At 45.4% G+C, this 27,328-nt stretch overlaps 1 long non-coding RNA gene across 1 annotated transcript in view; it reads right to left on the reverse strand.

Moving 5' to 3' along the window:
• Positions 1–23,216, reverse strand: part of LOC310769252 — a 105,474-nt gene extending 82,258 nt beyond the window's left edge. Inside the window, exon 1 of the long non-coding RNA XR_014551576.1 lies at positions 22,742–23,216. This is a non-coding gene — a long non-coding RNA (uncharacterized lncRNA). The remainder of the gene's footprint in view (positions 1–22,741) is intronic.
• Positions 23,217–27,328: the final 4,112 nt, after the last annotated feature.

Genomic DNA, 27,328 nt, shown 5'->3' on the forward strand with positions numbered 1-27,328 from the left:
ATACCCTCCAACATTTCTCCAATGAAAAGAGGGAGGTCCCGTTCCATAATGATAATTTTTACTCTTTATACCCCACACATCTCACTGGGTTGCCCCAGCCACTCTGGGCAGCCTCTGACACATACAAAAACATAATAAAACATTTTAAAAACTTCCCTATACAGGATTGCCTTCAGACGGCTCAGGGGTTGTAAAAATCCATACCCTCCAACATTTCTCCGATGAAAATAAGGACGCCCTAAGAGAAAGCGGGACATTCCAGGATCAAATCAGAAACTGGGACGGCTTCTCTAAATCAGGGACGTCCCTGAAAAATAGGGACATTTGGAGGGTCTGCAGTTGGAGAGTGACGTTTCTATATGGAAGCAAAATGGAGGGCAGTCGGCAGTGTGGGGGCATAGAATTCTCCCAGGGTGGGGCCACAGTCAGCCGTAATGTGCAATCTCCACTGAGTCTATGATTTATGAGGTGATATCCTGGTTGATGGGCCGCTGAGGAGAACAAAGTAAAGATACTCCGTGTGGGGACCCTCCAGTGGTGTAGCATGGGTTGTGGGCCCGGGGCAGGGCAAGTGTTGCACCCCCTGGTGGACCAGGCAGCTGGGGTGGAGGCACGTGCCGGGGGTGTGTGCAGAGCCCGCGAGGCACATGGCTGCTGGCACTTATTCTGGTGGTGGCTGTGGCTGTGCACATTCTCAGTTTGGCTGCTCCACCACCTCCCAGCTTGGCCAGTCCGAGGGCAGGGCAAACAGCTGTTGTACCTGGTTGCACCCTTTCAGAATTTTGTGCCCGGGGCCACTGCCCCACTGCCCCTCCCCGCTACGCACCTGGGCCCAGTGGCGTAGCGTGGGGGGTGCAGGGGGGGCCGGCCGCACAGGGCGCAACATCTGGGGGTTAGGGTTAGGGGGCGCAAATCCACGGGTTAGGGGGCGCAAATCCACGGATTAGGGGTGCAAATTACTTGCCTTGCCCCGGGTTCTGACAACCCACGCTACGCCACTGCCTGGGCCCCTCCTCTAGCTTGCAGTTAGTTAGAAGGACAAAGCAGAGTTTAGAGTTTGCCGGTGATAGGAAAAGGAGCAAGCTGGAGAGAATCAGAGCAATGCTTGAGAGCAAGATTTTGGTTTCTGCTTGAATCCACGGCTGCGGTTATAGGAGAACAAAGACCCTTTTGGGGGTGTTGGTGCTGTGAACCCCTCCAACGCAGGTTCAGATGGTACATACGGGTAAATAAACCATATATCCTAAAGACACTACAGTCTCCTCTGTGCCTTATTCCCAAAAGGAACCATGAACCCTGGCCTGGAACCCCTGGGATCTCGCACCGCCCAGAGACTGGGCTAGCGTGTAACAACATCATAGTATAGTATAACAGATTATTATTTTGAAGAAAACAAAGAGAAGGAGGAGGAGGCTGGGAAAGACAACTTTGTGTGTTGCCGCTGGTACAACCAGTTGTGTAGAGTTTTCGCAAGATGCTGGTGGTGGCTTCTTCACTCGCTATCCCGGTCCTTTCATTCTCCTCCTCCTCCCCGCTTGGGCAGTCTATCTAGAAATCCTGCTATAGCAAAGAGGGAGGGGGTAGACAAAAAGACTGGGGAGGGAGGACAGGCAGGGAAGTGGCGGCTGCCATATCTCACCACAGCTGGAAATGTAAAGGCGCAGGTGGAGCGGTCAGGTTGCAAGTTGACAACCCAATAGTCTGAGCCGAGTTGTTTTGCTGCCCGAGGCAGAGGGCAAGATGGTGTCCCTTCCCAGGGCAAGAAGCTGATTGGGTAATTAAGAACCTACGAAGTTCCTGGCTGATGGATCCGGCTAGTGGCCTATCTAAGTCCAGCACCCTGTTCTCACAGCGGCCAACCAAATGCTTGGAAGCAGGACCTGACTGGATCTCAGCTGCGGATCCGTCCCCTGGCTGGGACCCACATATTCCCCCCTTCCCTTTTGGTGCCCATCTGGCAAACCAGCCAAGCATGATGCCCCACCAGTGTCAACAAGACTTTGATGGCACTCACCCCCGGGCCAGTTTCCTGGTATGGGGATTATTATTGTTTTTTTAGTGTTGCCGAGATCCTCTTTGAGGACAAAACATCCTGTTTCGTGGGAGAGAAGGCCTGCCCAAACAAGCAAAAGAATAGCGTGATTGTTAATTTTGACAAGCTATAGAATTTTGAGGCTTATAATGGAATTGGATGCTTGCTTCTTTCCTTAACTAAAAGAGCACCCAGCTGCTCCCAGGATATCTATTCATCTTCCCACCCTTGCTATAGAATCCAGTTGTGCTCTCACTATTTTCCCATGAAGGAGAAAAGGGGTGGGGAAGCTCTGCCCCCCCGATGTTGTCTGATTTCAACTCCCATCAGCCAGCATGGCCAATGGTCAGGGATGATGGAAGTTGTAGTTCGACAATGTTCCTGCATTGTAGGGGGTTGGACTAGATGATCATTGGGCTCTCTTCCAATTCTAAGATTCTACGATTCTTGGACTCCATCTCCCATCAGTCCCAGCCAGCATGGCCAATGGTCAGGGGTGATGAAGGGTGATGAATTGGGCACATTTGCTTGCACAAAACTTACACGAAGTTTAGATTACGGGCTTTCCCATATTTTCACTTGACCCTTATTTTGATTGTATTGTGCACCAATCAATTCCACTGCGTCTGAGAGCTTTTCTCATCGTTCTGCAGCTGTGCCTTACGAAAATCTGATATACCCACTGAATCGGATCTTATCAGATGTGCAGACTATCTAATTTCCCCCCTCCCAAAGAATCCTGGGATCTGTAGTTTGCCCCTCCCAAAGCCACAAGCCCCAGCATCCTTAGCAAACTATAGTTCCCGTGATTCTTTTTTTGGGAGGGAGGGAGAAGGGGTATAACGTATAATCAGATTTAAACGTGCTATAAATCTATGGTGTGCACTCAGCCTTAGAAATGCATTGTGGGTAGTTCCTGGCCTTTTGCCCAAAAGTTCATGACCTTTCTCATAATCTATGCATGATTCAGCCCAACACTCCTGTTTACTTTGAAGCAATTTCCCTTCATTAACGTGAAGCTTCTTTCCAAGTAATTGGGTGAGACACGACAGTTTTAATTTTTATTATTTCCTCTTCCTGATACCTTGGAGTCCTGTTCCTTTGCTGTGGAAACAAAACATCAGGTTTCGCAACATTCAAAGTTTTTTTCTTCCCCTTTTTAAAATAACAATCTTACCTGCCAAGATGCAATAATCTAATGCGAGGTGATTTGGGAGGCTGCAGTTCCAAATGTAGCCACTTCGTGGCAACCTAACATCAAAGGCAATACATAGGAAACGTCTTCGCTTGTGTTTTCAAACTAATCCAGAAATGTTTTTCTGCTATTCATAGAGTTATAGGTCTAGAGTGGACTTGGAAACTATGTGTAGATGGGTCAGTGTTTCTGCCATTTCCAGAAAGCAGGAATTAGCAAAACCACAACTATGCCTTGTCTATTTCTATATTAGGTCTACTAAAACGATTGTCAGGTTCTTGGAATTTTGCAAATGCCCCCATCAGATAGCTCAGTTGTGCATGTAAAATTAGGATCGTGCGTTTGAACCCCATGGTGGGGTGAAACATTCCTGCATTGCAGGGGGTAGGACTAGATGGCCCTTGTCGTCCCTTTCAACTCTCCCAGGTACTTTTATTGTTCTAGGCCTTTGTCATCTATGTATCAATGAGGTCTAGGAACTTGCTCTTTATTAATCACAATAAAGCCAAGATTATCACAATTCTACGTAGCCACCAGATTCTGAGCAGTGGTGTGGCTGGGCAGGGACAAAGAGTGATACCACCTATTTCACAGAAGAGGTAATGCCATCACCTCCTGGTCTGCTATTTTCCAATCCTTTGTATGCTAAATAAATCAGGTTTTCTCAAAGAGGAACCCACCTAATACACCAAGCCAAGGAAGGAAGACTTCTTGGGATTCTACATTGCAGGAATGAGCCATGGGTCCCTTCAAACTATGGTTCTACGTTTCTTTTTTTTCCTTTAAAATTTTTTTTTTATTGAATGATTTTATGTTACCAAAAACAATACGGCCATACTACCACTAAATATAATTAAGAAATAAAAATTACATACATCAATATTTAGTTTGTTATTTGTTATTTACCGTCTTATTTCCTCCCAAACGTTGCATACAACAACACACATATGTGCAGACACCCACACACCCACACCTGCACACAAAATGATAATAATGAAAGTAAATATTTTTCCCCTTTTATCTTCCAAAATCTTTTCTTCAACTTTGACTTCCTGTCAAGTCCCATTGCATATATTTTATCTTACATTTGAATGTACACAAAACAATAAACCTTTCTATATTTTTGTAATACATTCTGAAAACATAATAAATCCTTAATTGCTATCCACCTCCTTTTAGTTCCTTTATCACTCGAATGCTAGCACGGAGTCAAAACTATTATTGTATTTTCGAACATATCTTCTATAACCATCCCATTTTCCCACAAATTTTTGCTTTGAGTTTCCTCTGAGTTTACTAGTCAATTGAGTCGTCTCCACCAATTCCTGTAATTTGATTTGCCAATCTGTTATTTTTGGAGCCTTGTGATCTTTCCATCCCTTGGCCACAAGTATACGAGCCGCTGTGGTTACGATTCTACGTTTCTAAGTCGTAAATTAAACTGGCACCCATGGCAAAGGGTTAAACGGCCACCCTTAATTTGAAAGAGACCAAGAGCTTTTGAGACCAAAAGAACTCTTCATCAGACTGGATGTTCAGCAACCTTGGTATTAACTGCCTTGGTATTAAAGCCATGATGTTTACATGGGTCAAAAGTTCTTTTTTGCATTATAGCCAAAGGTCACAGCCACACCATCCACATGACATCCCACACTCAAGAATCTTGAGGACCGTAGTTCACCCCTCACCAAACTACAATTCCCCCACGCCCTTAACAAACTATTTGGAGGGACACAAATGTCCTTAAAATGCTAGGTGTGTCCGTGACATTAGGAAGGGTGTGGCTATAAAGTCTTGGGTCGCCTTGCCACACTTTGGAATTTGCCTCCTTGCTTCTGCGGTCAGATTTCATGGTGCCATTGCACCGACAATCACCACCTCTCTCTCTGAAGAATCATGAGTGCGTCACTCCTGTAATATTGGCAAAAAGGAGCGGCAGCTTTCTAGCTATTCTTCAAAAGGTCATAAAACGCTCCGAGCTGTTAATGAAAAGCTAGTAAGCAACTTTGGGATTGGGTAAGACATTACCCTGTTCTGTGCCAACTTCCAAGGAAACGATCGCCTTACCTGGCCTGTGTCTCCCGCTCTCTCTACGGGGGACCCACAGAGCAGCAACATTCAATACCAGCCTAGTAAGGAATACCTGCCATGCCAAGTTCATATTCCACCGGTCTAGACACACCGTTTCAGAGATACAGGATGGTTGACAGATCTAATGAGTAACAGTTAGGGAGAGAGAGGAGTGCTTGGCGATCAGTTTCCTTCATCTGGCTTGCAGCCCACAGCAGTTGTCATCAGCTTTTTTCAGCCAAAGGCTCTTCACTTTCACACCAACCAAGCCACCGACGCGGAACCCAGTTTTCTAACATTTAAATATGTTCATGTCCAATATTCTTGCATTGCGTGTCCAATATTCTTGCACTGCATTGCAACCCGACATTTTTATGATTCTGTGCGTCTGTATCTGCACCCCCTAACCGCCCTGTTTTAAGAATAAGTGGTGAGCCACTTAGAGCAAAGCTCCCTGTGGATATGTTTGTAGCAGTGACCAAAGGAGGAATGACCTCTGGGAGGAGCACAGAGAGAAGAAATGCTAGGGTGCATCTGCAGCTGCACAACTGGACGCCTTCCTCAGCCCCAGCTGCAACAAAACATGTCTCTCCCATATCGGTCTCTAGGCGGTCTCTAGGCACTCCTTCTCCAGAGTGACTCTAGGAGCCCGTCCTCAGCGGCAGTCTCACCTCCTTCCCCTCAGATTGGCTCCAGTCGACAAAATGGGGGAAGAGACTCCTTCACAGGGGCTAAAAAGCTTCCCATTCATGCTGATCAGGTGGCCCTAGGACTCTGGAGACAGCGTGACTACATTATTCAATGAGCCCTGTTCCACAGCTTTTGATATTTTCATTTACATACATTCCTTTGAAATAAGATGGGTTGATGAAGCAATTCTATATCCTCCCACCACGCCGACAAAGAATTCTACGAAACAGTAGTCAATATCCAGAATCACTGTTCAGTGTTGGACATCATATTTGCTGAATACACAAAGCTTCACAGCTTGTCTTTCATCGTACAAAGTCTGGTACCTCGCTTCATTTAAAGATGTTCAGAGACTTTGAGACTCAAGATTTCATTTTGGACTTGTTACGGTTTGAAGGAATTCTATAAAGGATTGTCTATTGCGTATGTACATGGTCATCGTGTTGCCTAGACATTGCTGACCTAGGGCTCTGGAGACAGGGACCCTGCTGCAGAAATAGTAAGGGGTCTTTGACCCCCGCCCCTCAACCCCAGGCCATGACACCACGGCCTGAGCCTGAGGTCCCGCCCCCCCCCCCGGTTTTAAGCCTTGACTGGTCCACTCACATGCAGCGATGGGGAGCTGTGGCAAAGAAAAAACAGGCTTCTAAGATGAGGAGTGAAGTTCAGGACAGTGTGTCTAAGCCAGACACCCCCAAACTCGGCACTCCAGATGTTTTGGGACTACAACTCCCATCATCCCTAGCTAACAGGACCAGCGGTCAGGGATGATGGGAATTGTAGTCCCAAAACATCTGGAGGGCTGAGTTTGGGGATGCCTGGTCTAAGCCAGAGGTCAGGGGGAATCCTAGGGCTCTCCAAACACTTTGAGCAGAGGAAGAAATTTCAGCAGGTCCAGCTTTTCTCCTCCCCGCCACCCCCCCATCTAATAAGTAGCATTTGCTGAAATTCCCCTCTTTACGCAACCGACAAGGGCACAGGGCAGAGATAGAACCATAGAATCGTACCTGGCATGTTGTACACTGAAGGAAAATTATATGAAAATGATGTACTGGAGGTATTTGACTCCTAGTAAGTTAGCACAAACGTATAAGACAAGCACAAATGTCTGCTGGAAATGTAAAGAAAAAGTAGGCGCCTTTGATCATATGTGGTGGTCATGTAAGGTAATAAAGGCCTTTTGGGAAATGATATATAATGAACTGAAAAAAATGTTTAAAATAACTTTTGTAAAAAACAAAACAAAACCCAGAAGCATTTTTATTAGGAATTGTAGGTACCGAGATCCCAAAGGAGCAGAAAAGGCTTTTCATGTATGCGATGACAGCCAGACAGATGTTACTAGCCCAGAGATGGAAAGAAGATAAAGTCTCTACCAGAGAAGAATGGCAAACTAAGCTGTTGGACTATTCTGAAATGGCAAAACTGACCGGAAAGCTCAGGAACCAAGAGGACCAAAACTTCAATAAAAAATGGGGGGGGGGGAATTATAATTTACTTGAGAGACCACTGTAAGCAGATGAAAACCTTAGCAGGACTGCAATAACACTTGTAATGTAGAAGATATTATGGATAAAAAGGAGAGACATAAAAGTTGGGTGATGAAATAATATACAGTTGAAATGGTTTATAATGGGACCCAAGAAGGTGGGAAGTCTAGAGATTCAGAGAAATCTCCAAATATGTTTTTTGTATTGTTATAACTCTGTACTTGTAAAATCAAATAAAAATCATCATTATTATTTTTTAAAAGAATCATAGATGGAAGATGGAGTCCGCCAACATCTGGAAGGTTGCATGTTCCCCATTCCTGTTGTACACATGTCAAAATTCTCCCTTTTCGGCCTGCTAAATGAAAGGGCCAGTTTAATCGATTTAATCAATAGCTCTTGTCAGCTTAGACTGCCAAGCATAATAATTTAAACTCCTTCTGGGTCTCTTGTAGAGTTACATCTTAGACAATCAGACAGACAGACAGACAGACAGACAGACAGACAGAGCCCTGTCTGGTTCTTCTCTAGACTGAGGCCATATTTTATAGGATGACTTCTGCCTATAAACAACAGCTGAATTTTCAGTCTGAGGAAGAAGCCTGTCAGTGGAGGAATAGGACTGTGTTAGTGGAGATTGCCTTCTCTTTCAGCTCTTAGCTTTTGGCTAGTGGAGAAACGAAACAAAGGAGATTCCAGGAAATGGCATCTAAATAATTCACCGGGAAGGAATGAGATGAGCTGGAGCGGAGTGTTTCAGGAGTGCCCGGAAGGGAGAGGCCTGGAACAAAGAATTGAGAGCACTTAAGAAGAAGAAAAAACCCCGCACCTCAAATTGAGTGGAGTCAATAAGAATGGCATGTTTCGGTAATGCTTCTTGTGAACTTTAAGAACTATGTACCTCCTTACAATGATGGAGATTATTCTCTAGAATGCATCACTTGCCAGTTTCACTGGTGGGTCATAAGTCACTTTTCTCCCAGCCCTAAAGTAACCAGACCTGATTTTTTAAAAACCTGGTTTGAAAGAATACAGCAGGTGTGTGTGTGCTCTGACTGTAGCATGTCAGCACCACCAGGAAGACTCCCTCTTTTTCTGGTTTCGGTCCTTGCTAAAAGAGAACAGGGTCACACACACACCAGGGGTGCTCCTGGGTGATGCAGAAGGGATTCAGTTTGATGGGGTGAGTTTGGGTTATGCAGCTAAGAGTAAAAGCAAACAAATGAAACCCCAGACTGTTTGCAGTAAGGAAAGTGACAGGATAATAATGGAAGCATGGGATGGCAAATGTGGGAGCCAGTGCGGTGTAGTGGTTAGAATGTCGGACCAGGACCTGGGAGGGACCTGGGTTCAAATCCTCACTTGGCTCGCTGGCTGTCCTTGGGCCAGTCACACTGCCTCTCAGCCTAACCGACCTCACAGGGTTGTTGTGTGCGAACACCTTGGAGAAAAAGCTGGGGTATAACTGCAACAAACAGACAGACAAACCAACGAGCAATTGCTTGATGCAACGTTGAATGTATATGCATCACTGGCTTAAAACACAGCTAGGCTGTGTGTGTTTTTTTCTTTCTTAATTTGGATCAAAGCTGGTTTTATGTATTTCATAAGTAGGAATGGGTTATATACAAGATAGAGATGGATTGTGGCTGACACAGGATGCGAACTCTGCTTCCCAGACCAACTGTGGGAGCTTGCTGGATGCAGAGTAGACAGGAGTGCGTTGTATAGCCTCTGCAGAAAGAAATTGTGCTACCAACCTTACTGTATGCTTGTGAAACATGGACCACTTATAAATGCCATCTCCAACTCATCGAAAGATTCCATCAACGGTGTCTCTGAAAATTTTTACACATCACTTGGGAAGACAGGCGAACTAATACCAGTGTACTGGAAGAAGCAAAGATCACCAGTGTTGAAGCAATAATTCTTCAACATCAACTTCGTTGGACTGGTCATGTTGTGCGGATGCCTGATGACTGTCTTCCAAAGCAACTACTCTATTCCAAACTTAAAAATGGAAAGCGTAATGCTGGTGGTCAGCAAAAGAGGTTTAAAGACTGTCTCAAGGCAAATCTTAAAAAAAGTAGTATTTTTTAAAATATAATTTATAATTGGGAAACACTTGCCTGCGAGCGCTCCAGTTGGAGAACAGCCTTTACCAAAGGTGTCATGGGCTTTGAAGACACTCAAACTCAGGACGCAAGGGAGAAATGCGCTAAGAGGAAGGCATGTTTGGCAAACCCACACCGTGATGAACTCCCACCCGGAAACCAATGTCCCCTCTGTGGAAGGATGTGTGGATCCAGAATTGGCCTCCACAGTCACTTACGGACTCTTTTTAAAACCGTGTTTATGGAAGACAATCTTACTCGGCTACGAGTGATCGCCAAAGAAAAGCACAAAGAAATGTGAAGGAATGCTCAGTAAACAGTCAATGCTGTATAACATGCCACAAACTATGCGCAAAGAAAGCAGGATGTATGCTCAGTAAACAGGTCATCCAGAGGTGACCCAAAGTTATTGAGGTTACAGACTATGCAATTTATTGACGGATTAAGGGCAGGAGGCGGAAGAGACGCATTTTATTGATTCAGTATTTGCATGTTCTAGTTTTCTGATTTTCCGGCAAAGTTAAAAGAATAATTAATACGTGGTTCTCTCTGCCTGTTACAGCAGCTTGATTTGTAGAAATTTCAGACTTTCACCGTACTGGAGATAAACTTTATCATACCTGAAGGAACGTCTCCACCCCCATCGTTCAGCCCGGACACTGAGGTCCAGCTCCAAGGGCCTTCTGGCAGTTCCTTCATTGAGAGAAGTGAGGTTACAGGGAACCAGACAGAGGGCCTTCTTGGTGGTGGCGCCCACCCTGTGGAACACCCTCCCTTCAGATGTGAAGGAAATAAGCAGCTATCCTATCTTTAAAAGACATCTGAAGGCAGCCCTGTTCAGGGAAGTTTTTAATATTTAACGCTGTACTGTTTTTAACACTTGATTGGGAGCCGCCCAGAGTGGCTGGGGAAACTCAGCCAGATGGGCAGGGTATAAATAAATTATTATTATTATTATTATTATTATTATTATTATTATTATTATGTGCAAACGACAGCTTATCCTAGTTGGTGTTAAGGATAGATTGCCCTCATAAAGTTCACAACCTTAGTGGCCAAAAGCCCCACAGGACTGTAACTCAAGGCTGCCAAATTTCTGCCTTACTGCTGCTCTTCTGCATTTAACAGCAGCTGGATCTGCTGACATTAGCAGGTGGAAAAGCTTCTCACCTGAAGATTAAGCTGCTTTTGAAGACACAAGAGGTGGGCAGGCCATTTTCTTCCTAACTGGGTCAGTGAGAAACTCTCCTCTTCAGTACAACATTTAAATTGGCTTAGCCTCTTTAGATCTCAGCAGGGAAGGCCAGATATTGTGGTTCAGTGCAAGGTTCAAAGGCTGATAACAGCCGTCACACCACTTCCACAGCCCTAGGATTGCTGGAAAGAAGCCAAGCTTTGTTTACTACACTTGTCCTTCATCCCTGGCACGGCTCACCCTTCCCACAAATATATTAAACTCTATTTTGATGGTACAGGGAGGAGGACTGAGGTTGCCCCTGTCTTTTTTTGGCAGAGCTCTTCTGCCTCTATAGCAGGAATTTTATGGGTCATGGAGAGGCATTGATGAAGAAGCTTCACCTGTTGAATATCTGCATCTGTTGCAGGGCACAGGAGGCTTTTCAGGAAAACAAAACCCTAGCCGCTTCAGCCGTCTCCAAGCTCCGCCTGGAATTTTCCTCCCTGAATTGCATTAGTCGCTTTGTGGAGGTCAGCTGATATATGGAAAACTGAATCACACGACGCAGAGGAAGAGATGCTGGCAGACCTTAAGGCTCTTTGAAAGTCACAATCTTGCCTCTCCTTCCTTTCATTTTTATCAAGGGCTTTATAAAAAAATAAAAAATAAACCCCAAGCCCATTACTGACGCACTCTTCAGACTGTTCGTTCTCTAGCTTTCAAGACTTCATTTTATTTCAGGTCCTAAAGAGCCAAGGTTACTTGGGAAACAAAATATAAACAGAGGAGCATGCGCTCTTTTATCGAGTTATGCTTCTGACACAGAAACACAAAGCCTTGCAGGTAAATTGTGTTGTCTGTGTTTGCTGAAAGCACTGCAAACTTTTCAGCCAGGCTGTGTAACAGTGCCTTAAACAACACATTGACTTGCAGGTTTTGGCAGCTGCCACTGCTTCTCTCCATGCGCTGAAAACCCATGACGTCTGCACAGTGCTTTTTCTACTTCTGGCAGTACGCACAGTTTCGCAGTACCAACACCTCACCCCCACCAAATCAGAGCCTGGATGCTCTGGTCAGAGAACCATCCTTAAAGCTTCGTACGTCTCCGGATCTTGCAATGCGGTCCTCCATCCGAGTACAGTGGTACCTCGGGTTACATACGCTTCAGGTTACAGACTCCACTAACCCAGAAATAGTGCTTCAGGTTAAGAACTTTGCTTCAGGATGAGAACAGAAATTGTGCTCCGGCGGCGCAGCAGCAGCAGCAGGCCCCATTAGCTAAAGTGCTGCTTCAGGTTAAGAACAGTTTCAGGTTAAGTACGGACCTCCGGAACGAATTAAGTACTTAACCCGAGGTACCACTGTAATGCATGCCAACATCTATATACTAGGGTAAATTCTCTCTCTCCCCCCCTCAATGCACATTTCAGTGAAAGTAGCATTGAAAATGCATTCTATTAGGGGAAATTGCTTTGCAAAAATCTATATATTAAGAGAAATTCCATGCAAGTGTGTTTGTGAGGAGAAATCTCCAGATTTTGCAATGCAGTTCTCCAGCCAAGACACAGGCGCAAACACTAGGGCAGGCATAGGCAAACACGGCCCTCCAGATGTTTTGGGACTACAACTCCCATGTTCCCTAGCTAACAGGACCAATGGTCAGGGATGATGGGAACTGTAGTCCCAAAACATCCGGAGGGCTGAGTTTGCCTATGCCTGCACTAGGGTAAAAAAAGAAGAAGCATGTGTCAAAGTGTATCTATCGGAGAGAACAACATAGAAGAATTGCACTACATTTGGAGGAACTGCTTTGCAAAAATGCTCATAACGGGCAAAATGCAACACTATTTTGCATTTTTGCATATTTGTATTTGCGTCAGGAAAAATTCACACGAAGAAGTGGATGAATTTTCTGGAGGACTTTTTGATTTTCTTTTATTGCAAACTGATATGGAAATGCCAAGAACTGAACTTTGGTAAGTTGGATTAAGAACAGTAAGAAAAGAGAATAAGATAGCTAACTGCTGGAAATAATTTTAGTTTAAGAATGATATTGGAGAGCTGTTACATGCAGATACAATGAAATTCAGAAGGGAGGGATCTGAGGAAGTCCATTAACAATGTAAGAGAGATTGGGTTTTCAAGGGATATGTGTTTAAGATTTCTTTTTTGGTTTCCTTTTTTTAGCAATGTGTTTTCTCTTGTGTGGTTTTTTCCCCTTTTTTCTATGTTGCATTTGTTATAATTGTGGAAAATTTAATAATTTTTTTTTTGGGGAAAAACACACCTGAACTTTGAATTGGGAAAAGGAGAAACTGAGAGAAACCGAAATGGATCGATTTGCCCCCCCCCTAATGAAAAACACCAAGAAATGTAATTTTTTTTGGGTGCTGACGCTGGCAGGATTTAAGGATTGTTGCACAGGGCTTGGGTTATTTTGTTGTTGTTTTTTTACATGTGGCTGCTCTGCTCTGTTTTCCCCGAATGAGATGTCTCTGTACTGCATGCCACACCTAGCTGGCAACCTTTGTCTGATTTCCTCAGCACACAATACTAAATTAAAAGCCAGGAATCCTGGAAACTGCAGGAGCAGGTAGTGCCTCTGAGCTTTTCACGGGTATCGGGCTGGCCTCTGCAGGAGCAGGATACTGGAGCGATTGGCCCTGCTGTTCTTAAAAGCAAACGCTTTGTAGTCCTTGGAAAAATCATTGTTGGGAGTTTATGACTGGCAGCGTTTGTTAGGCCAGATCCAAATATAACTCAGCAGGAAAGTACCGCTGGCTGCCCAACCTTATTCAGAGGCTAAACAAAGTGGGGGAGGGTAGGTGGGGTGCACTTTCCATTGCTCTGAGACTCTGCAGTTCAAACAGCACAGAGAGGAACAAGAGGAGGAGGGAACAGCTGACTTGCTGTCAAACTTGGGACCTTCCCCTCCGGTTCATCCAACGCCTGTTAATGGTTAATCATCTCTCTCCCCCTTCTGCACTTCTGCAAGGAGTGCTTCCCAGCTGCGGTTGGTACAGAAAACTGCATCCATCGGTGGTTTTCCCCCTAGCACATTTCAGCCTTTTGTTGATTGATAAACATGTTTCTACACCGCCATATCGTAAGATCAGGGCCGTGTACAACAATAAAGCACCATTAAAACAGGAAAAAATAATCATCAAAACAACTGGCGGATTAAACAGCTGCAAAAGTCTTTTGGCAAGGTGTTCCTGAAAGTGGGAAGCGAGGGTGCCTGTTCCATCTCTGCTGGAAGACTGTTCTGCTGCACGAGGCTGGCGACACTCCATGCGTAGCTTCTGTTTGAGTCCCGGTGGGAAACTAAGTACAATGATCTCAAGGATCACGGTGGGATATAAGGACTCTGGTGGTCATTAAGATATCCTGGATCTAAGTTGTTTGGGGCTGCACCAGTCTAATTTCTGCCTGTCGTGCAGCTACTAAGGGCCTGGGAACCCTGTGGCCAGAGAGAAGGGCGTGAAATCTGCCATACGGAGCTGTTCACGGGGCTTCATGTTCACAAATCTCCACTGCACTCATCTTGCAACAGTATGTAATACTTTGGTAGCTATGGGGCTGTTAAAACCAGAAATGAATCATAGAATCATAGAATCATAGAATCATAGAGTTGGAAGAGACCACAAGGGCCATCGAGTCCAACCCCCTGCCAAGCAGGAAACACCATCAGAGCACTCCTGACATATGGTTGTCAAGCCTCTGCTTAAAGACCTCCACAGAAGGAGACTCCACCACACTCCTTGGCAGCAAATTCCACTGTCGAACAGCTCTTACTGTCAGGAAGTTCTTCCTAATGTTTAGGTGGAATCTTCTTTCTTGTAGTTTGGATCCATTGCTCCGTGTCCGCTTCTCTGGAGCAGCAGAAAACAACCTTTCTCCCTCCTCTATGTGACATCCTTTTATATATTTGAACATGGCTATCATATCACCCCTTAACCTCCTCTTCTCCAGGCTAAACATGCCCAGCTCCCTTAGCCGTTCCTCATAAGGCATCGTTTCCAGGCCTTTGACCATTTTGGTTGCCCTCCTCTGGACACGTTCCAGTTTGTCAGTGTCCTTCTTGAACTGTGGTGCCCAGAACTGGACACAGTACTCTAGGTGAGGTCTGACCAGAGCAGAATACAGTGGCACTATTACTTCCCTTGATCTAGATGCTATACTCCTATTGATGCAGCCCAGAATTGCATTGGCTTTTTTAGCTGCCGCGTCACACTGTCGGCTCATGTCAAGTTTGTGGTCAACCAAGACTCCTAGATCCTTTTCACATGTACTGCTCTCAAGCCAGGTGTCACCCATCTTGTATTTGTGCCTCTCATTTTTTTGCCCAAGTGCAATACTTTACATTTCTCCCTGTTAAAATTCATCTTGTTTGTTTTGGCCCAGTTCTCTAATCTGTCAAGGTCGTTTTGAAGTGTGATCCTGTCCTCTGGGGTGTTAGCCACCCCTCCCAGTTTGGTGTCATCTGCAAATTTGATCAGGATGCCCTTGAGTCCATCATCCAAGTCGTTGATAAAGATGGGGGGGCAGTTAGACAACTTCCCCAAAATCCCAAGTCCCCAGCACAGCCTCTAACTAAGGCCAGGACAATGACTGTTGACACAGGCACCATACATACACAACAGCTCAGAGGCTCAGAAAAGCAGTCTATAAAATTGTAGCAATAAGCAGAGCATGTGCCCGCAAATAAAGATCAGCTCTGCTGACCGCTCTTTGCTTCTTTAAATTGGCTAGAGACTCCTTCTTTTGCTTACTGGAGAGACACGCAGGGAGTGGCACCCCGATGAGCTGGGCAGTGGAGTAAATCCGCACCCCAGGATTTTCCTTATCAGGCCATAGGCTGGTACATTGCCCTGAATCATAGTGGGGGCAAATTCTGGTTTATAACTCTGATCAGCAGTGGTTAGCAGAGGGTGGGTCCTTGCAGGGTTTATGAGGTTTCTCTGAAAACATCTTGCCCTTGGAAAACAAGATTTCTGGTCTTGAGCAGCCACATGAGTGCCCTTCAATTGCCTAGGCAAACAACTTGGGCATCTGAAGAAGTGTGCATGCACACGAACGCTTATAGCCAGAACAAACTTAGTTGGTCTCTAAGGTGCTATTGGGATGCAGGTGGCGCTGTGGGTTAAACCACAGAGCCTAGGACTTGCTGATCAGAAGGTCGGCGGTTCAAATCCCCGAGATGGGGTGAGCTGCCGTTGCTCGGTCCCTGCTCCTGCCCACCTAGCAGTTCGAAAGCACGTCAAAGTGCAAGTATAGGTACCGCTCTGGCGGGAAGGTAAACGGTGTTTCCGTGTGCTGCTCTGGTTCGCGAGATGAGCGCTGCAACCCCAGAGTCGGTCATGACTGGACCTAATGGTCCGGGGTCCCTTTACCTTTACTAAGGTGCTATTGGACAATTTTTTTAATTCTCCCCTTCCTTCCTTCCTTCCTTTCTGTTGCAATACATATATGAAATCTTTACATAATGATGCATATACATTATATTCGTAAATTCACATTTTTCACATTTCATTATGTACCAACATTTATCCATTTCTTATTTCTTGCCCTGTGTCTTCCCTCCACCCATGAGTGACTTCCTCGTTATTATTTTATAACTTTATTATTGAGATTGTATTTTTGTATCTTAATTATTAAACTTTCAGTCTTATATATCTGCTTAGCTTAGCTTAACTTTGTGAAATCAGTCTATACATATCAATAAATTCCTGTTGCAGCATGTTTTGGTCATGTATTCTTCTACATATTTCCGTTCCTGTTTGAGATTTTGATTGATTTTTTTGAAATAATTGGATTAGCAAAAATGATGGCAACAATTAGAATGCAATCTAATTTTTTTATTTTTTAATATATTTCGACTGCATCAGACCAACACGGCTACCTACCTGAATCTGGAACTTGGGCAAAGTGAGACTTTTTGGTCAAGGAACCTTTGCCCTAACAAGGCAAAGGCTGGGGGAGAGATTAAGGTGGTCACTTACACATTGCCAAAAGAAGAGAAAACGTATCACCTCGAAAACATGCAAAAGAGGGTGCAAACCTGCATAAAATTTGCACATGCTAGCTTATATGTTCAGGTGCTGATTCTGAAACCATTTCTATGATATACATGTTGTTGTTTAGTCGTTTAGTCATGTCCAACTCTTCGTGACCCCATGGACCAGAGCACACCAGGCACTCCTGTCTTCCACTGCCTCCCGCAGTTTGGTCAAACTCATGTTCGTAGCTTCGAGAACACTGTCCAACCATCTCGTCCTCTGTCGTCCCCTTCTCCGTGTGCCCTCCATCTTTCCCAAAACCAGGGTCTTTTCCAGGGAGTCTTCTCTTCTCATGAGGTGGCCAAAGTATTGGAGCCTCAGCTTCAAGATCTGTCTTTCCAGTGAGCACTCAGGAACATGATATACATAGAAATACCATATTATGCACCTGTCAGCTGAGTGCCTGGTCTGTCTGCCGTCCAATAGCTCTGAAGACGGGAAGCTTCACGGCTCCTCCTTAACCAGACTTTGGCCTCATTCAAACTATACGTTTAAAGCACTATGATACCACTTTAAAAAGTCATGGCTTCCCCCACAGAATTCTGGGAAGTGCAGTCTGTTAAGGGTACTGAGAGTTGCCAGGAGAGATCCCCTGTTTGCTTACCCAAGCTGCAATTCTCTGAGTGATTCAACAATCAATCCCTTTTCACAGGGAACTCTGGGAATTGTAGTTCCGGGAGGGGAATAGGCGGCTCCTAACAACACTCAGCAGCACCCTTGACAAACTACACTTCCCAGAATCCCTTGGAGCAAGCCATGACTGTTAAGGTGGTATCGCAGGGACACTCCTGAGGGGAGTTGACCACAATATACCTTTTCAGAGACATATTTTGGACCTCTCTTCTCTTGAGATGCAGGAGCAAGCACGGATTATAGGAAATGCTCCTTAGCTAAACAGAACGAGGGATCTTTCTTGTCAGCCTGTATTTCCTTTAATAACTATTAACCTGCTTGTTTTCTAAAACTCAGACTCTCTGGGTGGTTTTATCCAGGGATAGCATTCTGTCTCAATTCAGCTTTTGCCATCTTACAACTTCAAATGCTGACAGGAGCATGGCAGGCCAGGCATAGGCAAACTCGGGCCTCCGGATGTTTTGGGACTACAACTCCCATCACCCCTAGCTAACAGGACCAGTGGTCAGGGATGATGGGAGTTGTAGTCCCAAAACATCTGGAGGGCCGAGTTTGCCTATGCCTGCGGTAGGTGCTCCTTTGTCAGATGTTTAAAAGTAGAGGGTGTGGGGCCCATCTATCAGGGATGCCTTAGCATGTGAGTCTTCTGTAGCAGGAGGGGGCTGGGCTGGATGACTTTTGGGGTTCCTCAGCTGAGATAGAACCACTAGCCTAAATATCTACCTACTAAGCTTGTGGCAATGGGACGCGGGTGGCGCTGTGGGTAAAACCTCAGTGCCTAGGACTTGCTGATCGTAAGGTCGGCGGTTCAAATCCCCACGGCGGGGTGAGCTCCCGCCGTTCAGTCCCAGCTCCTGCCCACCTAGCAGTTCGAAAGCACCCCTAACTGAAAGTAGATAAATAGGTACTGCTTTATAGCGGGAAGGTAAACGGCGTTTCCGTGTGCGGCACTGGTGCTGGCTTGCCAGTTGCAGCTTTGTCACGCTGGCCACGTGACCTGGAAGTGTCTTCGGACGGCGCCGGCTCCCGGCCTCTTGAGCGAGATGAGCGCGCAACCCTAGAGTCGGACACGACTGGCCCGTACGGGCAGGGGTACCTTTACCTTTACCTTTACCTTTTTAATTCCAGACAGGCGAGTTCCTGTGTCATAGCTTAATATCTAAAAAGATTATCCACATTGACCTTTTTCACACCCGCTCTTTCCAGGCCCAGGTCTGTGACTTAAAACTCTGCGTCTGAGCGCCTGTTTTTCTGCTCTGGAGATTTCCTCTGCTATTTTTTTTTAATAATATTTTTTATTAAGCAATTTCAACATAACAAATTGTCAAACCATATAATCACATACAGTACGTTATTTTCCCTCCTTTTTTTCTTGCCACTGATCTTTCGTTGGGACTTCCTCATTCTTCCATCCTTGTGCTATCAAGACTCTTGCCGCTGTTGTAGCATACATAAACTATTCGTTTTTCTTGGCAGGTCTTGTCCTACAATCACTAACAAAAATGCTTCTGGTTTTTTTTACAAATGTCATTTTGAACATTTTTTTCAATTCATTGTATATCATTTCCCAATTTTTAAAAAACTTCTCTACATTCCCACCACATATGGTAAAAAGTCCCCTCTTTTTCTTTACATTTCCAACATATGTCTGACCTGGTTTTATACATTTCTGCTATCTGTACTGGTGTGATATACCATCTTTACATCATTTTCATATAATTTTATTTCAAAAGAGCACAATTTGTAATTTTTAAATCTGTTTTCCACAGTTTTTCCCAATCCTCAAATTGTATATTATGTCCTATATCTTGTGCCCATTTGATCATGACCGATTTGACCTCACCTTTTGTTTCCCATTCTAGCAAAATACTATATACTTTTTTCAGCAGCTTCACTTCTTCTTCTATAACTTCCTTTTGAAATCTAGAAGTTGTATAACTAAACCCTTTCTTATTATCTTCCTTGTACATCTCATGTAATTGTCTGTAGTGTAACCAACTCTGAAAATGATTTTTAATCTTTTAATTTCCATTTCCCTTCTTGATCCTTCAACAAATCTCTATATGTAGGCCACTTCCCCTTTTTTGCCAAGTGGTTTAAGTAACAAAGCTTCGATGATTTCCTCTGCTGTTTAAAGCTGATTGGCAATTTGTGTTTTCTACAGATGACCATTTGCTCCGATTGAGCTTTATGGAGAGCGTTTTTTAGTGGAGAAAGCTCTGGCGCAGAAAAAAGGGCACAGACATAGAGCTTGAAGGACCTGGGCCTGGAAAGTCTGGAGGAAAGGTAAGGGCGAAGAAACCCTGAGCTACTAACCCGCTTCCAGGCCCAAACGGGCTAAAACTGAAGAACCAGGGTGCGTAGCTTTACAGAGAGAATAATACAATGTTTGTCTAGGGCAGGGCTGCCTTGTGAATGCATCTCAAAGTTACCTTTTGAAGCCTTGCTCATCATTGCACATGATATCCCATGCCCTCCAACACTCTTCAGATGAGAATAGGGACATTTTTCTTTTTAAACTTTTATTTATTTGGTTTTTCAAATTAAAATTTTACAGAGAGATATATCAAACATAAATCATAAAAGCAAGATTCCAAGGAATCTCCTGGACTTCCATCCTCCCCTTTGTGGGTCTTATTATTAATCCATTCCTCCTGCATCTTTTATGATAATCAACCTTTTACCTCTTCCATTATGCCCAGAATTCAGCCTTAAATTGCAAGTGATATTCCAATCCTACTAATGATTTTAACTGTTTACAAGGGTCTTTAAGGTAAGTAATAATTTCCCCCCATTCCTTGTTAAAATTTTGGTCTTCCTGATTTCTGACTCTTCTGGTCATTTTAGCCGTTTCAGCATAGTCCATTAACTTCACCTGCCATTCTTCTCTGGTAGAAACTTTATCTTCCTTCTCTGGGCAAGAATAGGGACATTTCTGCCCTTCTCTCCCCCCCAACCGCAACTGACCCTCCTCAACTCTCCATTTTTGTGCCCCCCCCGAACATTTCCTATCTGAAGAAGGCGAGTGGAACCATCACGACAACAATCAGACACAGCACACAAACTGTTCTGAGAAAACCTCTTAATCCTGATTTTTATTTTATTTTATTCTTCAGTGGATTTACAAAAAGAAAAAAGAATAAAACACCAGTAAATACAGCCGAACCTTGGAAGTTGAACGGAATCCGTTCTGGAAGCCTGTTTGACTTCCAAAACATTCGAAAACCAAAGCATGGCTCCTGATTGGCTGCAGGAAGCTCCTGCAGCCAATCGGAAGCTGCGGAAGCCCTGGCGGACATTCAGCTTCCAAAAATAGTTCGCAAACCGGAACAGTCACTTCAGGGTTTGCGACGTTTGGGAGCCAAAACGTTTGGGAACTAAGCTGTTTGACTTCCAAGGTACGACTGTACGTTGTATAAAGGGGAAAGATTAGACCAGGGGTTGGCAAAATTTACTGGCCATGGGCCGGATCACTCCCACGGAGATCGTCTGTGGGCCGGACTGGCGCAGCGCGATGCTGGAAATCGCTTCTGCGCATGCCCAGACGCCGAAAATCACACCTGCGCAGAAGTGATTTTTGGCGTCTGGACACACACAGACATGATTTACGGTATTTGCGTGTGCACAGATGCGATTTCCAGTGCCGCTCGGCGAGACCCTGTGCCGCGCTGCGCTGGTTTAGCGCAGCACGCAGGGGACTCGCCAAACAGGCGGCTCAGTTCAGGAGCAGCTCGTGGGCCAGTAAAATGGTCTTTGTGGGCCGCATCCGGCCCATGGGCTGCATGTTGCCGACTCCTGGATTAGACGCAGATGCACAAAGCATTTTTAAAAAGAAATAATTAATAATCATTGTGCTCCTCTCAGTTTCTACTTTTTTCCTGTCCAGGGTGACCCTGTCTTCCACCTGCACCTCAGAGCTGGTGTGTCATCAGGGCTGAGCCCTGGCAGTGACAGCCTCTTCTCCTCCTCGCCCACTCTCCAGCAGCCGCAACGAGGACCTCCGGTCGCGACTTGTGTGGTTTGCAGATAGTAGTCGAGCTTCCTTTGATGGAGATATAACTGTCCAAATTGAAGAACTATGGTGAAGTTTCAGAGGAACTTCAGAGTTCGCTAGAAAACAGTTTGCAAACCACAGCATGTAACTTGAGTGCATATCTGTAACTTGAGTGCATTTCTGACTTTATTTTGACAGGGGTGTTCTGTTAAACACCACCGATGGGTCTGGGACTTGCCCGCTGACCAACCCAGCCATATGAGATTGATAGGGTAGTACGAGCCCTTGTACCCCACCTGTGCAGTCCCACTGGAATATGGACTTTGGGATCCATTTATGGTCCCACGTGATTTCTTATCGCACCAAGATGTGGGTGGAGAACGGAGGGTCCTTCATTTGAGGGGTTTGGGTGAGGAGGAAAATGCAGCAAGCCTTTCTAGCTTGAGAGAGGAGCGATGGAAACAAACACGCTCTGCCTCAATATATTCTTGAATATATTTTAAATAATCCTCACACACAACAGATGCCTGGGACAGAGGTCAGATTGCGCTTTCATTCTTGTTTCTAAAAACGTCTCCGTTTAACTTTTCCTCAGTCATCACGCAAGATAATGAAGGCCGCCTTCTAAAAGACAGCTTGAACTATTTTGAGGCCCGAGGCATAAAAATCCAAATCCGACCCAACTGGTGGTAAAAATACATATGCTGCAACTGTCCCAGTTTGTCAGGTTCTCGTCTCTAGTAAATTGCTCCATTAATTTTGCTTTATTTATCCCTAATGGGATGCCTTGTCAACATTTTGTTTGCAGGGGCTGATGGCCTTGTTCCTCACGGGTCCAGCTATCGCCACAGGCTCCCTAGAAGCTGAAACTCAGAGTGCAAAGCAGCTGTTGTATCTTCTCTGTGGGGCATCAATGGGAAGCCATCCTGCGGGGAGCGGTCTGCCGTTTCATAGATTGCAGCTGCTAAGATTTTGGTATTAATATACAGTGGTACCTCGGTTTACGAACTTAATACGTTCCGGAAGTCTGTTCTTAAACCAAAACCATTCTTAAACTAAGGCGTGCGTTCCCTAATGAGGCCTCCTGCCGCCGATGTCCTTCCACCGCTTGGCTTCTGTTCTTAGACCGAGGTAAAGTTCTCAAACCAGGACACTACTTCCGGTTTTGCGGAGTTCGTAAACCAAATTGTTCGTAAACTGGACTGTTCTTAAACCAAGGTACCACTGTATTATTGAAAGTATTAAGTAGTGGAAATAATTTAAATGATTAAGGAAATACAGTGGTACCTCGGGTTACATACGCTTCAGGTTACAGACTCCGCTAACCCAAAAACAGTACCTTGGGTTAAGAACTTTGCTTCAGGATGAGAACAGAAATTGTGCTCCAGCGGCGCGGCAGAAGCAGGAGGCCCCATTAGCTAAAGTGGTGCTTCAGGTTAAGAACAATTTCAGGTTAAGAACGGATCTCCGGAACGAATTAAGTACTTAACCCGAGGTACCACTGTAAAGTGATACTGAAAAAATATATAGAAAAAAATAGGAAAGGGAAAAAATGTGTGGAAGAAACAAATACAATATACTCCCATAAATTATCAGCCTTTACCAAAGGTGTCATGGGCTTTGAAGACACTCGAACTCAGGACGCAAGGGAGAAACGTGCTAAGAGGAAGGCACGCTTGGCAAATCCACACCGTGATCAACTCCCACCCGGAAAACAATGTCCCCACTGTGGAAGGACGTGTGGATCCAGAATTGGCCTCCACAGTCATTTACGGACTGCTTGTTAAAACTGTGTTTATGGAAGACAATCTTACTCGGCTACGATTGATTGCCAGAGAACAAGATAAATATATATGATGTTATTATCCCAATACGCATGTAGATATTAACAGCCTACTACATTCTGTATTTATTTATTGTATTTATTTATTGAATATATATATATATTCCACCCTATACCCGGAGGTCTCAGGGCGGTCCACGGTATGAACTCTTTCTAAATGTTAAGGTTTTTTGATACCCCGGCAACTTATAGTAATAATAATAATAATAATAATAATTTATTATTCATACCCCACCCATCTGGCTGAGTTTCCCCAGCCGCTCTGGGCGGCTCCCAGTCGAGTGTTAAAAACAATACAGCATTAAATATTAAAAACTTCCCTAAACAGGGCTGCCTTCAGATGTCTTTTAAAGATAGGATAGCTGCTTATTTCCTTTACATCTGAAGGGAGGGCATTCCACAGGGTGGGCGCCACTACCGAGAAGGCCCTCTGTCTGGTTCCCTGTAACTTCACTTCTCGCAATGAGGGAACCGCCAGAAGGCCCTCGGCGCTGGATCTCAGTGTCCGGGCAGAATGATGGGGGTGGAGATGCTCCTTCAGGTATACATGACTGAGGCCATTTAGGGCTTTAAAGGTCAGCACCAACACTTTGAATTGTGCTCGGAAACGTACTGGGAGCCAATGCAGATCTCACAGGACCGGTGTAATGTGGTCCCGGCAGCCACTCCCAGTCACCAGTCTAGCTGCCGCATTCTGGAATAATTGCAGTTTTTGGGTCACCTTCAAAGGTAGCCCCACGTAGGGTAGTTATGTTTTCCAAGTCTATATTTTTAATCTGATGACCCATCACTTTCTTGGCAGAATAGCAGGAGAAGCTGAGACTCTCCAATCTGTAATGGGAGGGGCAGGGCTGGTCCATGCATGAGGACATCAGAAGAGCAGTCAGCTGAATCCGGCCAATGGCCCATCCAGTCCACTATCCTATTCTCACAGCGGCCAGCCAGATAACCATGGGAAACCTGAAAGCAGGATCTCACCAACGGGCATTCGGAGGCAAGTTCAGCCACCAGTTCACTATGCCTGCTGTTTTAGGGATGAGGAATCTGTGCTTCTCCATAGCTTGTAGGATTCGAACGCCCATCGCCTCTGACCACTGGCCATGCCAATGAACCGCGTTCTGGAAGGCTGCAGGTTCTCCACCTCTGTGCTATTTGATCAGTCGCAGACAGTACTATTTTTCTAGAAAAAGTGGTGCTAGAACTGACCACAAACACCTCTCTTGTTCTCTTAGAATGGCCATGCGCCCATTTGAGAGGTGCCAGAACTGAGTTCTGGCTGGGGAAAAAAAGTCTTGCTTGCAGGCCATCTGAGGAAACACACGCCCCATAGAAACTCACTGATGCAGGGAAACAAGTTGCATCAACATACCCCAGACCAGGGGTAGGCAAACTAAGGCCCGGGGGCCAGATCCGGCCCAATTGCCTTCTCAATCCAGCCTGCGGACGGTCCAGGAATCAGTGTGTTTTTACATGAGTAGAATGTGTGCTTTTATTTAAAATGCGCTTCTGGGTTATTTGTGGGGCATAGGAATTTGTTCATCCCCCCCCCCCCAAATATAGTCCAGCTCCCTACAAGGTCTGAGGGACAGTGGACTGGACCCCTGCTGAAAGTTTGCTGACCCCTGCCCCACACCCTCCAAGTGTCCCTATCTTCCAGAAGCCGTCCCAGTTTCTTATTTGATCCCGGAATGTCCCGCTTTTCCTTAGGACGTCATATTTTCATCGGAGAAGTGTTGGAGGGTATGGAGTTATGCGACCCCCGAGCCAAGGAGATAAGTAACTATGCAACTTTTAGAAGGCACCTCAAGGCAGTCCTGTATAGGGATTTTTTAAAATGTTTAATGGGTGGCAAATAAATAAATAAATAAATAAATGAATAAATAAATAAATAAATACAGTCAGCGCGTTACCTGGAGCACATTACTTCTGGGTTTCGCAGCATGCGCATGCGCAGACGGTCAAAATGACGTCACGCGCATGCGCGGAAGCGGCGAAATGCGACCCATGCACGCGCAGACGTGGGTTGCGCTCGCTTCCGGATGCGAACGGGGCTCCGGAACGGATCCCGTTCGCATCCCAAGGTACCACTGTATTGAATAGGGCGCCCTTATTTTCTTCGGAGAAATGTTGGAGGGTATGCATACTCAAGCACTATCTGCAATAAAGGCTGTGTACATGCCATATATTTAAAGCACCCACCTCGCCCAGAGAACCCTGGGACCTGTAGTTTATTACGGAATTGTAGCTCTGTGAGCGGTAAACGATTATTTTCTTTGTGTATGTGTGTGTGTGTGTGTGTGTGAGAGAGAGAGAGAGAGAGAGAGCTTTAAATGCACGGTGTGTTCCCAGCCATGGTCTCAATGTTTTAGTCACAGAAATGGGTTCGCAGACCAGACCAGCCTTCCAGGCTGCATCTCCAGTGTCCGCACTGTCTGTCTATGCTTAGGCCAAGCACAGGCCCCTTGCTCCTAATGGAGGCAAAATGTTGCTCCAGAGATCCATCTTTGGCCTGTCCCATCAGTGGGTTAGGACATCTGCTTTGCATGCAGAAGGTGCTATGTACAGTTCCAGGTCTCTCCAGGTCAGGCTGGGTCTGCTGCCTGCCTGACACCCTGACCAGCTGCTGCCAGCCAGTGCAGGCCACCTTAGCTAGATGGACCCACAGTCTGGACTCAGCATAAGCTTCCATCCCATGTTCCCCTGGCCTTGTTTTCGCTCCCACGTTGAAGGCCGTGGCCAAAAGACACCAACCCAGCAAGCTTCCCCTTCACATTTCAAACAAATCTGGTTTAAAAATAAACCGCGTTTTTAAAATAGCAGCATTCTGACCATCTGCACTACCCCTGCTGGGTTTCGGGTCGCGTGGGGGATGTGTTGGAACATTTCAGAGTTTCTAAATCTAATCTCGCAAGCGTTTAAGTCTCCATCAAACTGGCAGCTGCTCCAAGGCAGCGTGGAGGAGTCTCAGCGCCACTGCGGTGGCAAAGGAAGAAGAAGAGAAGAGTTTGGATTTGATATCCTGCCTTTCACTCCCTTTAAGGAGTCTCAAAGCAGCTAACCATCTCCTTTCCCTTCCTCCCCCACAACAAACACTCTGTGAGGTGAGTGGAGCTGAGTGACTTCAAAGAAGTGTGACTGGCCCAAGGTCACCCAGCAGCTGCATGTGGAGGAGCGGAGACGCGAACCCAGTTCCCCAGATTACAAGTCTACCACTCTTAACCACTACACCACACAGGAACGGAAAGGGAAGTGAGAAGAAGACGCCTGCCCGTCCTTCAAGAAGAAATTCCTCAGTAAAGTACAGCGTACCTCGGGTTAAGTACTTAATTCATTCCGGAGGTCTGTTCTTAAACTGAATCTGTTCTTAACCTGAAGCACCACTTTAGCTAATGGGGCCTCCTGCTGCCGCCGCACCGCCGGAGCATGATTTCTGTTCTCATCCTGAAGCAAAGTTCTTAACCTGAAGCACTATTTCTGGGTTAGCGGAGTCTGTAACCTGAAGTGTATGTAACCTGAAGCGTATGTAACCCGAGGTACCAGTGTATTGTAAATTGCACTCTTGGGCTCTGGACTGTGTAAATTCTTCGCTTCCAGATGGCCATGCAAAACCGAGCATGAATCCCGATCTCTTTGCATCAAATTTTCAGGAAGCCTATGTGACCGTTTATTGCACATTTGTTCTGGTTTGTTTGTGCAAGAGGTTACATGATGCCGTGCCAAGCAGAAGGTGTCAGGTTCAATCCCAGCACCACACCTTTAGTTAGGGCTAGTGGAGAACTCTTTCTGAAACCCTGGAGAAACTGTTGCCAGTCAGGGTAGGCAATATTGAGCAAAATGACCAAAGGTCCGATACAGAATAAGGCAGCTCAGTGGAGAGTCTGCCATTTTACGAACTGCTGTGCTCTGTTTTGAACTGTTGGTGACACACCGGAATTCTTTTTTTAAAAAAGTGTATCTTTTACCAAAATAGCAATTACCATCCTGGCTTTGAAATGAGCACAGAACAGGCTGTTTCGCAATAAAGAAAAGCT

Source organism: Podarcis filfolensis (assembly GCF_964270895.1).
Source record: "Podarcis filfolensis genome assembly, chromosome: 8".
NCBI lineage: Eukaryota > Metazoa > Chordata > Lepidosauria > Squamata > Lacertidae > Podarcis > Podarcis filfolensis.